A 19,513-nucleotide genomic window follows, 5' to 3' on the forward strand; every position below is an offset into this window, starting at 1 on the left:
TGCAAATGTTTGTGTGTTCTTAATATGCATCCATAAACTTGGAGTACATCAACAAATAGCCAGGTAGGCCAATTAGATACTATGTATAATTACATTTGAATGTGCATATGTACCTGATTTGCGCGCACAAATTAAAAAATTGTATGTGTGTTGTTTGCAAATGTATTCACTCAGTGGCATGAGCTTTATCCTGAAAAGGGACATTGAGCAAGATTTTAATTCTATTGTATTTTGACAGTCTGAGGATAGTCAAACTTTCCAGCTTTTAAATCATCACCCTACATATGTTGTGGATTGGTAAAATGATCTGGATTTTAAAATCAAGCATTTAATAAATAATTTCTCATTTGGTACCCTGGATATTTTTTTTAAGGTCTTGCAGTGCTAAGGGTTTCATTTCTCTTATTAAGCCCTTTGACATTAAAAAGAAAGGTCAAGTTGATCATTAGCGAAATGAACACGCATCTTAATCTATAAATAGCATTCTTCTTTTATAACATGCAAAGAAATACCAGGAAAAAATTACAAGGATAATTAGAAGGTAACTGAACTAAGAAGTGAATTTTGTCCTTTTTTCCCTTGCCTGTCTTTTTCTACTGGAAATAGAATATTGTAGCTGGGACTGGTAACAGTGCCTATTATTGAGATTGCCTGACATTTCCCATTGTGAGGTCCTGTTTTCAGTTGCATATAGCCTTTCAAAACTCTAAAAATGCTTGGGGTGAAATTTTCCATGTGGGTGCCTGCCTCAGGCTGATGGAATTTTTTCCCCTCGGTCACTTTAGTTATCAGACTTTAACCCCTAACACACCATTCTTTAAAACAGGGAACTGAAATTGGTCACGAAGATGTTCCTGAAAAAGAAGACTTGTTTGCTCTCTGTGACAAGGAGGACTAAGCCCAGAGACCCTTTCTGAACCTGCCACACACGTACCAGGAAAGAAGCAATAGAGGAGTCTTCCATGCAGTTTAGAGCAGTGTTTCTTAACCTTTTTTTATAAAGAGCCCCTTTACAAAAAAAATTATAAATACTGCCGGTACCTACAGTTTACAGACACACACATTTTTTTTCTACTGTTGCAACACATTTTTTAAACAACTTAATTGTAGCCAGATGGGTGGTAAAATTTTTCAGTGTAACAAGTGAAAAAATAATAAAAAGCTGTAAAACTTAAAACAAAAATTCAGTTTTCTCCAAATTTCCATTGTGTTGATTTACCCCCCCCCCCCCCCCCAGACTTCTGTCGAGTACCCCTAAGGGTACTTGTACTACTGGTTGAGAAACACTGGTCTGGAGCAGCTGCAGTGGAAGCAGCAGATCAGAAAGCTGCATAGAGTAGCCAGTCCACACCAAGGAAGGCTGTAAACAAAGAGGTGCGGAGCCAGAAACAGTTGCTTTCTGGAGCTAGAGAAGTACAGATGGTGCTACTAGCTGGCAATTGCTTCATTGTTGTCCAGGGAAGCAAAGAAGAGCCTGATCTGTCTATTGAGCCTGAGCTTAGATGAGCCCTAATGGTAAGGTGAAGCTTTAGCAAAGTCTGGGGCTGTGGAAAATTGTGCTAAGGAACTAAAAGCATTTTAGTTAAAGGAACATGGTAGCATGTGACTGCTATTTTTAGGGTCTCTGGGCTGAGACCTGGAGTAGTGTGTAGGTCTGGGTCCCTCTCCAGAAACCACCGGGAAACTGATGCTACGGATACACTGCCTTTTTTTTTTTTTTTTTTTTTCAGAAGAGGATATGCAAATCACGCTCATTTGCATATCTTCCGATTCTTTTTGCAGAAGATGTTTTGCCGACAAAAAGCCATGTGTAGACAGGGCCATTTATCAGAAAAAAAAGCTTCCGCAAAAAGAATCCAAAGAAGATATGCAAATGAGAGCGCAAAAAAAGTCAGTGTAGCCGTAGCCTGACCTAGAGTCATACATTTCCCAGAAGGGAAATTGAACTACTAAGTGGCCCAGCTGGAGCCAGACTAGACCAAAAGGGCAGAACTATTGAGAGGAAGCCCTGGAGATATGGGACAGTGCCAGGCTAGGACTATTTTAAGGCCCTAGGCACACTCAACTGGAAGTGGGACTTACAAGAGGTGGATGCTATGCAGTTACCTCCAAGGACAGAGGTCTGTGTAATGGGTCTGAAGATTCTAACTGCACCAGTGATCAATATGTGTCTTAGTTTGATACCACTTGGTTAGAATTTTTTTCAGTTTGCTTTCCTAAAACCTAGGAAATCCCATGCCAAAAATTCTCAGAACATTACTGTATTAAAGTTAAGTTAAGCTCTTTAAATTTAGGAAATGCCAGAATTAAATTTGCCTATGCTAACTTGATTCAAGCCCCTTGTACATAGACAGTATGACTCTCTGCTGACATGATCACATACTATTTTTTCTACAGGACCTCTCTCTCATTCAGTGCTCATGTAACGAGCAGCTATTAAATATCTTTTTCCCTCGTTGAGTGTGTTGCTCTAGGTTTCATTAGCAGCATGCTATTTAGATCTTGCCTGAAGACAGAATTCTTAATTTCCTATTGGCTTCCCATTATGCGCATCACTGCAGTATGAGTGATTCAGAAATATTAATGAAATCATTTTCTTAACACCCCCATGTAACGAGTGACTACTGTTCTCCCATTTTACAACTGTAAAGTGAGAGATATAGATTGTCAGAAGTAACCACTAATTTTGGGTTCCCAATTTGAGACCACAAGCACCTTAAACTTGGCATAGCACTATCTGTGTTCACACTATAGATTCTTTTGACTTCATATGCACTTCTGAGTGCTCAGCACTTCTGTAATGGGACTCTACTGCATCAAGTTAGACATGCAGAAAACAAGGACCATGGTTAATGTCCACCCGTGAAAAGTTTTTGGTTTGCATGAATTGCCATCAAATAGTAACTCTGACAGAAACAGGTTAAAATACAATTCTGTAGGGCAGCCTTAGTCTGCCTTAATCATGAAATCAAAGCCTTACACACCTTCCAATTTGTGTGTTAAATGAAACGAGTGCTACAGACAATAGTCCCGATGGCATAACCCTGATTCACTCCCAGAGCAGGTCTGTTCTGGACACTGAATGATTCAGGTGCTTTATGAAGAAGCTAATCTGTGGACATATAAGTCTGTCCTAAGGCATTTGCTTTTAGGGACTGAATTAAGGTTGCACAGGCAACCATCATTTTGGCATTTCTGAACTTGAGTTGTAGACTTCAAAATCTTAATGTTCTTTCAATGTATTTCTGTGAATGCAACTTTAAAATAAATTTAATCAAAAGAAAATATCTGACTAAACAGGAATTTTGATTAATAGTTGACACAAACAGGTAGGCAATTATTGTGTGGAGCTTAATGGTAGTTACATTAATCATAATAGCTTCACAGTTACATTATCTTCCTCCCCTCCCCCTCCCCGTTTCACTCTTATTTTTGATCTACATATTGTGTCTCATTATACATTAAGGATGGGAATTCTTCAGGGCAAGGACTGTCTTTATTACTTGTGCATAAAGTGCCAACCATGGTGGGCTGCAGATCCTAGATCGGGGTGGGTAATAATTTTTGCCGGGGTGGGGAGGGCACAACAAGATTATGGAAAGTGGTTGAGGGCTGCACTCTTCCATGGTATTAATGGAGGAGATGCAGGGTCTGGAATGGAGGTTGGGTGCAGAAGGGAGCTTGGGGTAAGGGACTGGAGTGTAGGAGAGAGACTGGAGTCTTGGAGGGAGTTGGGATGAAGCAGGTGGTTGTGACTTAGAGGAGGGGACTGGAGTGCAGGGGTTTGGGATGTGACCTCAGGTAAGAGGGGATTGTGATCTGGGGCAGGAGATGAGGGTGCCAGATCTGGGAGGGAGTATGGATGTAAGATGGAGGACAGAGGGTTTGGGTATGTTGAGTGGGGAAGGGGGCAGTGAGTTGGGGCAGGAAAGGGCTGTGGCCAAGAGACTTACTTGCCAGCTGCCAAATTAGCCTCCTGCCTGCAGAGGTTAAAATGTTTCCCAGTCTGCCTGCCTGCTTGCTGGGCCATGTGCATCATGAATAACTGAGCCTAGGAGAGGAGGTGTGATTCTTTTTAGCTACCTCTTATTTCAACAAGGAGCTCCCGTTGGCTGGTTAGTGCCAGAAACTGGCCAATGGGAATGTGCTGGGTGCGGAGAGACTCCTAAAATCCCCCCCCCCCCCACACACACACACTTTTAAAACAGAAATGGAGCCCTGCCAGCTGCATTTCTGCGCGCTGCGTGGGGCTGCAGGACAAACTGGGAAGCCTTCTTGGGGCTCCCCACTGCCTCCATGGGCCAGATCCAGTAACTTGATGAGCCGGATGCAGCCCGTGCACTGTATTTTGCACAGGCCTGTCCTAGATTCAGGTGTTGATCTGCTTCCCATAGCCCACTGAAGCCAAGAAATTAACTTAATTATATATCTATATGCAAGTAATGTCTAAATTAAATTAATCAAATTTGCACATTTACAAGCCTCCGCAAGACACATATATATGCCATTCAGGAAAAAAAAACACTTCAAATAACTAATCCTCATTCTAAAACAGATCAGTCCAACACCTCATTTCAAAATCTGTTTTAGCCTATGACATTTAATTTTTCCTTTTTATAGCAATTTTGAAAATTAAAAAGCAAATACTGTTCTAAACTAAGACATATATTAGTGGAGATACAATGAAAGGAATACATGCATGTATCCATTTAAGAGAAAAGCCTTCTATGCAGTTAAAAGGTTGCTATTTGAGGAATTGCCGAGGAAAGATGGAATGGGGTTTACTTCCTCCCTGCAGAGCTCTTGAATACTAACCATCGCACATCCTGCTGCTTTTTATAGACAGTAGGAATTGTCCAACAGAAAGCACCCTTCCAAGTGTGAATGTACATTGACTGAGAGTGACATTGGCTCTTATGCTGATATATTGAGACAGGTAAAAGGAATAATAAGAATTGAAGGGAAGCATGTAGTATTCTGAACACTCTTTAGTTATGTACTTCGCGTAATTCTAACATACCTGCTATAAACATATGTTAATTTTTTATTTGTGTAGTAAATTCAAAAGCTTGTGCTTGCGTTGAGTATATCCATGTACAGTAAACTTCCGATAATCCGTCACCTTTAGGACCCAGGGGGTGCCGGATTATCAGATATGATGGACTATCAGAAGGGGGGGGCTATGAGGGGTCTGGAGTGGGGTGGGAGGGGATGCCACCCCAGACCCCTCATAGCCCCCCCCTTCCGATAGTCCGGCTCTGCCCCAGGCATCCCTGATTCAGCTGCTGCTGGTCAGTTTCAGCAACAGCTGAATCGGGGATGCCTGCAATAGAGCAGCTGGGGTGCTGCCGGGTTGGTCCCGCAGCGCCGAGGGGCGGTGCTACGGCACCAACCCAGCAGCACTCCAGCTGCTCTTGGGGACGCCTGGGGCAGAGCAGCTGGAGTGCTGCCGGATTGGTCCCGCAGTGCCAAAGGACGGCGCTGCGGGTCCAACCCGGCAGGACCCCAGCGGTCCCCCATTCAGCCGCTGCTGAAACAGATCAGCGGCTGATTCCAGGAAGCCCGGGGCAGAGCTCGGGACCAACCCAGCAGCACTCCAGCTGCTCTGCCCCAGGCGTCCCCAAGAGCAGCTGGGGTGCTGCCGGGTTGGTCCCGCAGCCCCAAGGGGCAGCGCTACGAGACCAACCCGGCAGCACCCCAGCTGCTCTGCTCCCGGCTTCCCCCATTCAGCTGCTGGTCAGTTTCAGCAGCAGCTGAATGGGGGAAGCCTGTCCGTCTGTCCCAGCACTTCCGGGTTCCTGATGGTGCCGGACCATCAGGACTCCCGGAGCATTGGATGCCGGACTAATGGAGTTTTACTGTACATGCAAATTGAAATTCCAGTAATGATAAATGTGTTACTTTTAACTTGCTACAAGTAAATCAGTAACATGTTCCTCTCTTATTGTACTGTAAATTCTATATGTGATCAAATTATGAAACTTTTTGTGTCTTCATTTTCAGGGTAGTTAACAATCTAGTGTCTTTTGTGTTGCTAACTGACAGTTACTTGGGATTTATTCCTTTAGTGTAAGAGTTTCACACTTAGAATTAGAATTAAATTGTAGCTTATTAGAATAACAAACACATCAGTAAATGTGAACCAGATTGAGACTGTATGTGCCAATAAATACATCTAATTTAGATACTCGCATTTAATGAAGAAATGTATTACATTATTTCTGGTATATCCAAAAGTTTGAAATGTTGGTGATTTTAATTTCTCTCTAATTATGGACCCAGCACTACACTCAAACAATTGAAAAGCGCACCACACAATACACAATTTAACAAAAACTCCTCTTAGATTACTCTTTGAAAGATCCTCAGAGCCATCACCAGAAAAATATGCATTTAATTTTTAAGATTTCTTCTGCCAGGAGATCAACATACACCCAGAAAGAGTGTGTGAAGAGTACAGAGCTGTATTCTATAATCTGTTTCGATTTCAAACAACAAGCAAAAAAAACCTTTCTGTGCTTTATGGCTGTGACAAAACCTCCTAAATATGAAATGAATTTAAATCATTTCAGTACTGTCTTCCTCCACCTTCACTTGGGCAGCTTGAAATGATAGTTCAGAGAAGTAGAAACTGTTCCCTTTATCTGATTGAGGGAAGGAAGAACATAATTGGGCATGCCTATGAATTGATTATTGCTGTTAAAGATGGATTAATTTTAAATGAATCTGCCAGCAGAGTACAATAGAAACAAGACATATACTTCACTTGTACAAAAACAAGGGGACATGAGTTTTTACAGGATCTTTCGGAAAAGCACCCCAGTTTCAAAAGAACCACGTCTAGACTGCGGTTTCAGTTTCGAAATAGCGCTTTTCTGAAAGAGCGCCATTACGTGATTATGCAAATGAACCACGGGATATTTAAATCCCTGCTTCATTTGTGCTTTCAAAGTGCTTCATTTACATCCCTCTGCGTACAGAGGGTTGTAGTCTAGACACATCCTTACTCGTGCCCCTTGGTTTTGTACAAGTGAAGATGTAGGCTATGTCTAAACTGTCCACTCTTGTGCAAAAAAAAATGTGAATGAGGTGAAGAGGTGAATATCACCGTGCCTCATTTGCATACTTAATTAGCCACCATTTTGCTCAAGGGGCTTTTGCGCAAAAATCCCCTCTTGCACAAGAGCCATTCTTCCGGGGGGGTGGGGGGGGCGGGAAGCGACAGAATGACTCTTGCACAAGAGGGCAGGTTTGCGCAAAAAGGAGCTGTCTACACGGCTCCTTTTTGCACAAAAGCCCCTTGTGCAAAAATGGTGGCTCATTAAGTATGCAAATGAAGCACGGTGATATTCACTGTTTTGCCTCATTTGCATATTTTAGGCACGAGAGAGAGCAGTCTAGACGTAGCTGTAGAGTAAAACGGGTCACGCTCAGAATTCTATGAATCCACGCTTATTCTCTTTATATTTTCAGACTATTTTTGTGGATAGTAGAGTGGATGCAAATACTGTGGCATTGGGCTTTACCTGTGGGCGGTTCCTAGCCCACAGCATTATTCGTAGGGCTAGAAGTCAGTGGCTGGGGTTGGGCAGCCTGTACGAATTAGCTCTGTCCAGTATCTACTGGCTGCTCTGCTTTCCCATTCTGAGTTCAAGCTCCTCAGGCAGCATCACTGTATCCACAATGGCTTACCCTGGCACCATTGGCCACGCTCTGAACTCCTGTGCAGCAAGGCCCGCTTCGTGCCACCAGGATTGGAGCAGTTGGGGACCCGGCTCTCCTCCCATTTGCTCAACTGTGATACAAAAGTACTGTTGCTGGGTGTCATTGCCCCTGCGCCCTGAGGAGTAGCACATGATGTGACATCCCTTCTTTTTAACCCCCTCCAAACGATGCCCTTTCTCAAAACTCCACTTCTGTATAGCCCTTTACCTTTAATCCCTCCTCTCACACTGCCTCTTCCCTGCAAAATCCTGACCTTGCCTTGCTCATCTGCACTCTGTCTGCTCCCTCACCTCCTTCTCCTCCCCCTCTCCCCTCCTCTCTCCCCCCCCCCCCCCTCACTTGCTAACTCTCATGAAACTGCTTGCTTTTGCAGATTCTGATAAAAGATAACTAGCCGATCACTGGTCAGATTGCTGGTTGATTCTGACAGGTGCAGAGCCACATTATTTTATTCACACAGGCCACTATTCAAGATCACGTTTTTCTGTTGGCAGAGATTACTACAACCTCATTCTGTGATAAAAATGTGTTGGTTGGTGTGTTCAATTCTATACTTTACTTACTTACTTTTTGTTCACCTAATTTACTCCAACCTTCTGAATTTAATTTAATTTTCCCATCAATTTCATGACTATATTGAATGCTGCTTGTTAAACCAATAATAAAAAAGAAAAAAACATAGGCCTGACGATTTATCGTCTGCTTTACATGTGTTTGTGTGGTAAGCCTCCATTTCAGAATGTAATGCTTTCCTTAATTCCAGCCATTAGATTAGGATGTGGAAAACATGTATTACAGCACATCTGCCTGCATCTGGAGTGACATTTTTTTCAGAGTATCCAGAATCTCATTTCTATGTAGTGTAGTAGTTGAATGTCATTTCTATAAAATTTAGATAGTTAATATACATGAGCTTTCATTTGTTAATTATCCAATCTTAGACCATAAATATTCCCACTAATGTCTACTGTCATTAAATCCATCAGCATTTGAATAGAGAATTTTAACTAGTGCCAAATACTTAATTTTTTGTGCTTTTCAGACTAAAAGACATATGTACAAATGCTAGTATTTTTAGAAAAACTACCAATATATGATATGGAGGAGCAAAATGTCAGTTAATAGTGAATTAGTCTTTTGGGTTTGTTCTATGCTAGGTATTTAAGTAGATATGTTGTTTAGTTGACACTGCAAATAATGAGGCAAAATTGTCAGTTTTAAACATGATCACTACAGTTTAAATCCTTAGATGCGTATGCATGTCTGAGTAATATGTACTAATATTAATAGTTCTCCAAAATTCTCAAGCCCAAATATGAGCTGTTCATACTGGCACGTCTGTCCACGTCTCTTTCCCTTCAGTAGACTTCATCAACAATATTAGAGAACTTAATAGTGCCCCTCCCAAAATTATTAAATAATACATGTCTGAAGGCTTCCCCTTCAGTCATATATTTCTGTACGTAAGGAAGAACGAGAAGCATGCAAGATTTCAGTGTGATAGTCAGGGTCTAGGAGGCAAAGGACCTGCTGACCTTGCTGCTACTTTTAAAGCTATGTCTACATATACAGCCTCTGCGGATTACTTAGTGAAGATGACAGCTCTCCTATTAACATAATAAAACCACCTCCACAAATGACAAGCTCTCCTGTTGGCATAGTGCTGTCCATACTGGCACTTAATGGTGCTCAGAGAGGGGGAGGTTCTTCAAACTCCTAAACAAAACTAATTCTGCTGACCTAAATTATAATATAGACATAGCCTTAAAATAGAGGGATCAAAGAAAGAATGAATAGATGAAAATTGTTTATTCAGCTGGGATTATCGATCCTGTACTGAGTCTTTCTCACCAACTCCCTGTTAATATATTTAGAGCATCCTAATTATACTTCTGATAATCCGGCACCTTTAGGACCCAGAGGGTGCCGGATTATTAGATATGCCGGAATATAGGAAGGGGGGGCTATGAGGGGTCTGGGGTGGAGTGGGGGGGATGCGCCCCTTGGCGCTGCGGGACCAACCCCGCAGCACCTCAGCTGCTCTGCCTCAGACTTTCCCAAGTTAGCCGCTGCTGAAACTGACCAGCAGCTGACTCTGGGAAGCCCAGGGCACAGCACGCTCTGCCCCGGGCTTCCCAGAGTTAGCTGCTGGTCAGTTTCAGCAGCGGCTGACTTGGGGAATTCTGGGGCAGAGCAGCTGGGGTGCTGCCAGGTGGATCCTGCAGCGCTGAGGGGCGATGCTACGGGACCAACCTGGCAGCACCCCAGCTGCTCTGCCCCGGGCATCCCAGAGTCAGCCACTGGTCAGTTTCAGCAGCGGCTGAATCGGGGAAGCCGGGGGCAGAGCAGCTCCAATTGTCCAGCTGCACGGAGCACTTCCGTGTTCCAGATGGTGCCGGACTATCAGGAGTGCTGGACCATTGGATGCCGGACCACTGGAGTTTTACTGTAGGTAGCCTAAAGACAGTTATTGGAACTGATGGCACAGTTTTGCTTAGCAGGCTTTTATTGTCTTATCTAGAAACAGGGAAACAGCTGCAACTCTGAGCACATACAAATTTCTTTATATATATTAGCATTCCAAGGGATCATCTTTTATAGAATTCTCATGTTTCAGACAAAAAAATTTCATTCTTGGGATTGTCAGAGACAGTGTAAAATTAATTCCTTTTCACTGCTGTAATTCCTTTTTACTTGCTTTGGACCTTCAAGTTGTTTTAGTTCTCTGCGAATCCGCAAAAATAATCGACTGAATTGCATTCCCAAATGATGTGAAATGCTGGTCTGTTGACTGAATTCAGGTCATTAAATGCGTACCATCTTTGCATATAGCCTAAAATTATGATTCAGGTATGAAATTCTTTGTCGCTAATGCTTTTGAGAGTGTTAACTTTAAATCATACAGTAACTTTCAAGTAAACCATAAAGCATTCACTGTTTATGACAGAATGCACTCTGTCTATATCTGATTACAAAGTATGCTTTGTGAGGTATTTGAAAATTCATCATTTGCTGGTGGTTGTCCTGATAAAACGTGTGGCAACATTGTATGTGAAGTTATGTGTCCATCCTATAGTGTTCTTAACACGTTCCATATTGAGGTAGTCAAAAAAAAGGAACGTGTTCTTTGCTTGATTTACATTGATCATCAAGCAGATCGGACAATAAAAGACGCTCTAACAGGTGAAGAAAAAGCAGCAGGGAACAATGTTCTGTGTTGACTTTTCCTGTCAGCCGGAAATGTTTTCTAAGAGGGGCATTCTGACACTGTAACAAGGAGGGAAACCTCCCATCCACGGATTCATTGCATCTGAAGGAACAGCGGCTACATTTAAACTACACCCCTCTGTCAGCAGAGGGATGTAAATTAGATGTATCGAAAGTTTAAGGAGCACAGGATCTTTTGAAACGGGGCATTTCTGTTGAAAATGCCCCATCTAAACTGCTGGGTGGTTTTTTTTTCAAAAAGCCCCGTTTCGGAAAAAAGCAGCTGCCGCCGTTCTGCAAATGAAGTGTGGGGTATTTAAATCCTGGCTTCACTTTTGATACGTCTAATTTACATCCCTCTGCTGACAGAGGGGTATAGTTTTGACATAGCCAGTGAAAGCAACCACTAAACTGAAAATGGGGGTCTTCTTGACCGCAGACGTTTGTTCAGTAGGACTGCTGAGAGAATGTGATAAGAATTTTGCTTTCAAATCTTGTATTGTTATTTAATCCACTGGTCTTAAATTGAAGTGTTGGAAAAACTTCATTTGGAGCAACAAGATGTACTCATAATATATTTGTATTGTCCAGAAGAGAACTGTGCAGCACAAAACATGTTTTTGGGAGAAGATCTAAACCAAAAGGTAGATGTAGTTCTGGGCCTAAGATTGAGGATGGATGGATGGATTGATTTTGCTGAATGATACTGAATTGACTGGCAAAGTTCTGAATAAATCAGAGTTATTTACATAAGGCCATATGCTACTCATGATTTCTGTGCAAACCACACATTTTGCCCAAAATTTCTTGAAATTTCCAAAAATTAAAACCAGCCCTCTCAGTGTACTACAGTAGCAGAAAAAAAGATTTTGTAACTACTCATCTCCACACTTTCATTTTACATAGTGAACAATTCAGACATTTTAAATTACCATCTTTGCATTAGCTTTTTGTAGTTTGTCTCAAATTTAATCCCTAGATTTATTCCTCCCACATACCAGATAGCTGACATCTGTGTTTTGTTTTTTATCATTAAGCTAAGTGACATGTTAGCCATTGTACTTTCAATTTTTTTCTGGTAGTTTTTTCATTCTGGTCCTATCATCATGAATCTTAGATACAGATTCTTTTTTTATTTTTAATTTGCCACCTAGTGTTACAGTAGTTTCCAATAGCACACATCTGGTCCCATTATGCAATTATATTTTGAGTAGTGTATAATGTCTAATTTAAATTGCATCAGGATTAAGCTTTTTTAAAAGTCTTTATTGACTTTTACACTAGAAAAAATTAATTCACCACACATTTCTGCTCTTTACAAACATTTAGTAGAAGGCAAGACATGCATTCTAAATTACAAATACTAGAGAAAATAATACAAACTAACATGGCAGTAAACGATGTTCAAACCCAATCTAATCCAAAATCCTCCAAGACCTGTTACCAGGGAGCTAGATGGCACCCCATGCTGCACGCTCTGCAGTATAAACTGTATACTGCAGGAGTGGCCAACCCATTAAATGAAGAGAGCCGAAACAGCAGCGGAAAAAATGTGAAGAGCCGCACCAGAATTATTGAGCAAAAGAAAAAGGGTGGGTGGGAGGAGAGCTCCCCACCAGCCAGAGTTGTTGAGGAAAAAAAATGCTGCCCCTTTAAAAACCGCGGGTTAGGCTTTTTGGCCACATCAGGCTCCCATCAGCCAACGCCATCTTGCCGCACTGAATGGCTCCCTTGCACCTGGTGAGCACAGAGGATCTGGGGTGGGTGGGGGGGTTTGTAGGGGCACATGGGGCGGTTTCACGTGCTGTGGAGGCGGCTTCACGAGCCGCACTTTCCGGGGTGAAGAGCTGCATGCTGCTCGTGAGTCGCAGGCTGACCAGAGCACTGCAAATTCTGCAGCACCCCATGTTTCTCTAGGGTTTTTAATGGTTAAACGGTTGCATTTTTAATTTTTTTTTTTTTTTTTTTTTTAATATCCCTACCTCTGGCCCCCTCCACCTCAGTTCCGTCTTGCTGCCAGTGACAGTGCTTGGAGCCTACAGGTTTCAGTGTTAGCTGGTGTGCATTTCCCTACTGGATTTTGTTTTCCTTGTTAATAATTTCTTTTGTTAGTTTACTATTCTAAGTAGTTAGTGTATATCCCATAGAAACATAGCCTCAGGTTTCATGCCTTGTTCCCTGGGCTTCAAGTTATGTCACCGTTGTAAGGGCACTGCCAGTGAGTAACCCTCACTGTGATTGAGAGACTTCATAGAAGTGATCAGTGCCACATTTGCAAATTCTCTAAACCTCGCACTAAAAAGGAGGACACTCCTCTCAGGACTTCCAATGGAATCCACCTGACCTCTGGTGCATGCACACTGAGACTCAGCACTGAGCACCAGCACCTTGGTGCACGGTGCCCCTGTGCCACTGGCCTCATGGCATCGCACACTGGCCCCATGCAGATCTAGGCAGGGCAAAGGCAAGTCTCTGAGGCCTAATAAAGAAAGATCCAAAATGTCAATGTGGATGGACTCTCCTGCTTTTTGTTCAGCAGATGCCTCAGATCCCGTCACAGAGTGGATCTCCACATCCCAGGTTCTGGTGTCAGTTGCCAGCATGCGGTACCACACCAATACCAGCCCCTGCTCCTGGTTACCCAGCACCAGGTTCTCTGCTAGCATGGCTTTGGACCAAGCCTCAGTTATTCCACTAAGGTACGCCTCTGGTACCACAGTTAAGCCCTTAGCTTAGTAGCTGCAGGTCTGGAACCCAGTGGTACCCCAGGAGTCCATGGGGGCTTTCCATACCATCCCAAGTCCCATGCTTAGTAGCCAGTGTGCTAAGAGCACCATCGACTGCCTCCGCTAAATGCCTCCCAGCTCCCAAAGCTTCCCAGGGAGCAGGAGGTTGAGATGCAGGTTCCGGCCTCAAGGGGGCTCCCCCAGCGCAGGCCTCCTCTTCTCCGGTTGAAGCCATTGGGTTACCCGCTCCAAGGTAGGGGCGATGACATCTGGGCACACCAGGACATCATTAAGCAGTTGGCCACCAACCTGAACCTCCAAATGGAGGAACTTGAAGAGCCGGAGGATATCCTCTTTGTGGTGTTGAGACAGACAGCCCCAGTCAGGATGACCTTACCCCTCCCTGATGGGCTGGCCAGCATCACCACAGCTTTGTGGGAAATGCCCTCCTCCGTTCTCCCCATGTCCAAAAGGGAAAAAAGGAAATACTTCATTTTGGTGAAGGGATACAAGTTCCCTTATTCCTACCCAGCCCCATGGCCAAGGGATGGGCTCCAGCTCATTCTTGACTTGCATGGCCTGAACTGTTACCTGGTGTGAGGCTGAACTTATAAATGGTGTCCTTGGCCTCTATCATCTCCTCCCTTGATCTAGGAGATTTGTACGCTGCTCTTGATCTCAAGGACGCTTACTTTCACATTGCCATTTTTGAGGGTCATAGATGCTTTCTGTAGCTTGTGGTGGGGGCAGATCACTACCAGTTTGCAGTCCTCCCATTTGGCCTTGCTACTGCTCTTTGGGTTTTTACTATATGTAACTTGGTGGTAACAACCCCTCTCACACAACAAAGGGTGCAGATCTATCTTTACCTGGATGATTGGCTTGTCAAGAGCTTCTGCTCCAAGGACTTCAGGCACATGCATTTTATTCTCTGCTACCACATTGGCTTGCTGATAAACACAGAAAAGTCAGTTAGTGCTCATTCTACGAATAGGGTTTATAGAAGTGAGGGTCTTCCTACCTTCAGACAATGTGGCTCTCCTGAGCATGTCACCAAACGCTACAGCCAGAGTATGTCTTCAGCTGTTTAGGTACATGAGGGCATCCATTTACGTGGTAAAATTTTCCAGGCTTTGCATGTGCAGTGGCTGTTGTCGGTCTATACACCCTCCAAATATTTCCTGGAGAAGTGGTGATGGTCCTGGCTCTGGTCCTCAACTCTCTTGCCGGATGAGCTCCAAAAACTTTCTGGAGGCTCTTCTAGCATTTGAAGCCCTTCCCCACTCCCTCAAATCGGTATAAGACATGTCGGACCTGGGATGGGCTGCCCATTTCGGTGATCTCTGGACCCAAGTTATGTGGACCACCCAAGAAGGACCCCTTTACACAAATATCAACTTTCTACAGGCATTTCACCAGGCATAGAAGGTCTTCCTCTTTCACCTGGCAGATGGAGTGTTCTGAATCTTCAAACACAACACCGCCAGGCTACATCTAGACTGGCATGATTTTCCAGAAATGCTTTTAAGGGAAAAGTTTTCCGTTAAAAGCATTTTCAGAAAAAAGCGTCTAGATTGGCATGGACACTTTTCCGCAAAAGCACTTTTTGCGGAAAAGCGTCCCTGGCCAATCTAGACGCGCTTTTCCGCAAAAAAGCCCCGATCGCCATTTTCGCCATCGGGGCTTTTTTGTGGAAAACAGTACTGTGCCAATATCATTCTCATCCACACCAGTGTCGTGGCCTCATCAGAATTGGTGTACAACGTGGTGTGCCCCGTGGCCCATGTCACTCTACCCGGAATGGCTCTCTCCTCACCAAAGCCACCTTCCTCACCTGAACCTGCCATCACTCTACCTCAAGTTGTGGTTGCTCTGTGGCAGATGGTGGAGGAATGTTTCTGCTCAAATGTAGTTCAGCAGGTCCTCCTGCGAAGCCGCAAGCAGTCGATCAGGCACAATACTGACAAGTTCAAATTCTGTTTCCTAAGCTACAATAAGTAAATGTAAAAAAAAGAAAAAAGAAGTCTTTGTGACATCACCTTTTTATGCAGCAGTCCTGATTATTTCACTTTAAAATGCACAAAGATTAATACACCTTTAAAATTCAAATAAGGCAAATTATCACTTTAAGGCCTTCCATTTATATGCACTGAGTAAAATTGTCATAGTTATGATTATGCTAACATAGTAAAAGAAGCTACTAGGATGGCTTTAAAGCTAAAATGCATCTTACTTTACCTGGGATGCTTAATTAGATTATCTTTGCTGATATTTTTAAATATATATTTTAGAAGTTCTAAGTGGGAAGAAGCATTGATTATTAAAAGTTAATCGTAAGTTACAGTTTCAGAAGATCACCCATTCATAAGTCTTACATTCTTGATACACATACAATCATAGAACGCTAGAACAGGAAGGGACTTTGAGAGATCATCAAATTCAGTTCCCTGCCCTCACGGCAGGACCAAGCACCATCTAGATCACCCCTGATAGATGTGTATCCAACCTGCCTCAGCTGCCATCCCCCTCTCTTCCCCAGCACTGCAGCCAGTCACCACGTGGCCCCGCCAGCCAGGCCAGATAGCAAATGCTGGAGTTGGAACTAGGGTCACAGTGAGGCTGCAGCTCCAGCTACTACACACCTGGATGCCAGCTGCTCCATTTACCCTGCTGCTTTGTGGGAAAGTGGGTGGGAAGGGGAATCCCTTATGGGGAACCCCAGCAGCAGAGCTAATTAAAAGCTGGGTGCGTGGTTTCACAATGTGCTATTGCCCAGCAGGCAGAGGTTCTCAGCCTGCTGCCAGTCTGCAGACTGGCGGGTAGGAATTGCTGCCTTAGGGTGTGGCACTGACTGTCAAAAAGAAGAGATATCTTGTGCAGATCCTCTTATGCTAGCTAGCTGTCCCTATTTATGGGGATTTTATTTCTGTAAAAAGCACATTATAATTTACAGGAATGACACATCTGAACCACCATTTTGGAATATTAAACCTGAATAGTTACTACTGACGCGTGGTAGGGAACTCGGGATGAGAGTTAGAAACTGGAGAACCTTCTTTTCTCATCAGTCACCGTGGCATGCAACACTGTTTTACACCTTTACAATGAACTAAAATGCTACAGAAAAAAACAAATCCTCTCACACCACTCACTTGAAAATTTGACCCATTGAAGTTAAATGGCAAGACTTAGCAGGACTGGACCCCTGATTCTTTTTATTCACATTACTGCTGTTGGTCTGATTCAGGAATGCACTCGAGCACATGCAATTGAATTAAGCCCTTCTTCGGAATGTGGTTCATTACAACAATTACACTGTTTAAAATAATTACTGGTAAACATGTTAGCATTAATAAAACAAGTAATATTGCATTAGCATCCAGAGGCCCTAGTCAGGAACAGAGATCTATATAGAGTCTGTGGTGTCCAGCCAGTTCTGAAACTATTGTGGCTCTAGTGCTCTAGTGTGGCTACTGCTCTAGTGAACTAGCCACACTCAACTGACCAAATAGCCACATGTGGTTAGTGACTAGCAGCTAGCATGTTGGACAGCACGAGATAGACTTACAGAAAAGTATCATCCCTGCCTAGAGATTAATTGGCTTGATAAATTAAGATACCACACCAGATCATTCCCTGGAGCCATGCCTACAAAGGGGCCTCTCCCATTACTGATTTGCTTGCCATCTGTCCACCATTTTAACAGCATGGATATTCCTTGGTGGAGTTTAAAATGTTCAGGTTTTGAAATGGTAGGGCAGGAACACTGGCTTCTGCTAGATTCTTCCAGTCTAACAGTAGAAACAACCATAATACACAACTTTCCCTTATACAGTGGAGAACTGGGCCTTTAAGAGTGGTTCCACGGTAAAAATGAAGCTTCTAGAGGGTCCCCCCCCCCCCAAAAAAAAAAAAATAAACAAGAATTTTGGGAGAGTTCTGGATCTTGGGAGTGGGACCATCAGTCTTTTCTTTGCAGAAGAAGAAATTCTGCAAGTGTCAACTCAAGTGAGTTTTCTCTCTCCTATGTAGGGTATTCCAACATAAGAGAAAGACAGTGGCTTGTAAAACCATTTGTCTCTTCCTCAAACCCAAAAATGGTATGGTCTCTTAACATTTTGGGGAAAATCATAAAAAATTAGAACTGGAAGGGACCTTGGATAGGTTATGAAGAGCAGTCCCATGCACTCATGGCAGGACCGGACACCAACTAGATAATCAGGGTGTTTGTCTACTCTGTTCTTGAATATCTCCAATGATGGAGATTCTATAGTCTAGGCAATTTATTACTTCTTATCCAGTCATCAGAGGTTAAAGAGAATAATTGTTCTCCTTGTAACAACTTTTTAATTTCTTGAAAATGTTTACCATGTTCCCTCTCACTCTTCTCTTTTCCAGACTAAACAAACCCATTTATTTCAATCTTCTTGCATAGGTCATGTTTTCTAGACCTTTAATCATTTTTGTTGTTCTTCTCTGGACCTTCTCCAGTTTCTCCACATCTTTCTTGAATGTGGGGCCTAGTGTAAGTATAGCGTACTTAGATTTCCAGAAAGCCTTTGAAAAGGTTCCTCACAATAGGCAGTTAAGCAAAATAAGTTGTCATGGGATAAGAGGGAAGGTCCTCTCATGGATTGATAACTGGTTAAAAGATAGGGAACAAAAGGTAGGAATAAATAGTAAGTTTTCAGAATGGAGAGAAGTAACTCATGGTGTCTCTGAAGGGTCCGTACTGGGACCAGTCCTAATAAACAAAATGATCTGGAAAAAGGGGTAAACCGTGAGGTAGAAAAATTTGCAGATTGTACTAAACTGCTCAAGATAGTTAAGACCAAAACAGACTGTGAAGAGCTTCAAAAAGATCTCACCAAACTAAGTGATTGGGCAACAAAATGACAAATGAAATTTAAGGTTGATAAATGTAAAGTAATGCACATTGGAAAAAATAATCCCAACTATACATACAACATGATGGGGACTAATTTAGCTATAACTACGCAAGAGCAAGATTCTTACTTGGAGTCATTGTGGGCAATTCTCTGAAAACGTCCACTCAATGTGCAGCGGCAATCACAGGAGCAAACAAAATATTATGAATCATTTAAAAAGGGATAGAGAGTAAAACAGAATAGCTTATTGCCTCTAAATAGAACTATGCTACGTCCACATCTTGAATTCTGCATACAGATGTGGTCTCAAAAAAGATATGTTGGCACTGGAAAATGTTCAGAAATGGGGGAAAAATAAATAGGGGTTTGGAACGGGTCCCATATGAAGAGAGATTAAAAAGACTGTGACTTTTCATTTTGGAAAAGAGGAGACGAAGGGGGGATATGAGAGAGATCTATAAAATCATGACTGGTGTGGAAAAAGTGAATAAGGAAAAGTTATTTACTTGTACCTATAACATAAGAACTAGGGGTCATCAAATGAAAGTAATAGATAGCAGGTTTAAAACAAACCAAGGAAGTTTTTCTTCATGCAGGCCCCAGTCAACCAGTGCAACTCCTTTCTAGAGGAGACTGTGAAGACCAGGACTTTCACAGGGTTCAAAAAAGAACCAGATAAATCCTGGAGGATAGGTCCATCAATGGCTATTAGCCAGAATGGGTAGAAATGGCGTTCCTAGCCTTTGTTTGTCAAAGGCTGGAAATGGATGACAAGAGAGGGATCACATGATCATTACCTATTCTCTTCCCTCCCTCTGGGGCATCTGGCATTGGCCACTGTTGGAAGACAAGATATTGGTCTTGGACCTTTGGTCTGACCCGGTATAGCCATTCTTATGTTCTGGAACTGGATATTTTTAAGGATCTAGATATAGAGAGTAAAATTGTGAAGTTTTCAGGTTTAAA

The 19,513-nt window shown here is 42.9% G+C and overlaps 1 protein-coding gene across 2 annotated transcripts in view; it reads left to right on the forward strand.

Annotated features, from left to right (window-relative positions):
* ITFG1 (integrin alpha FG-GAP repeat containing 1) overlaps positions 1–19,513 on the forward strand; it is a 214,019-nt gene that overhangs the window by 40,417 nt on the left and 154,089 nt on the right. The window lies entirely within an intron of this gene.

Source organism: Pelodiscus sinensis, chromosome 12 (assembly GCF_052426305.1).
Source record: "Pelodiscus sinensis isolate ZL-2025 chromosome 12, ASM5242630v1, whole genome shotgun sequence".
Taxonomy (NCBI): domain Eukaryota; kingdom Metazoa; phylum Chordata; order Testudines; family Trionychidae; genus Pelodiscus; species Pelodiscus sinensis.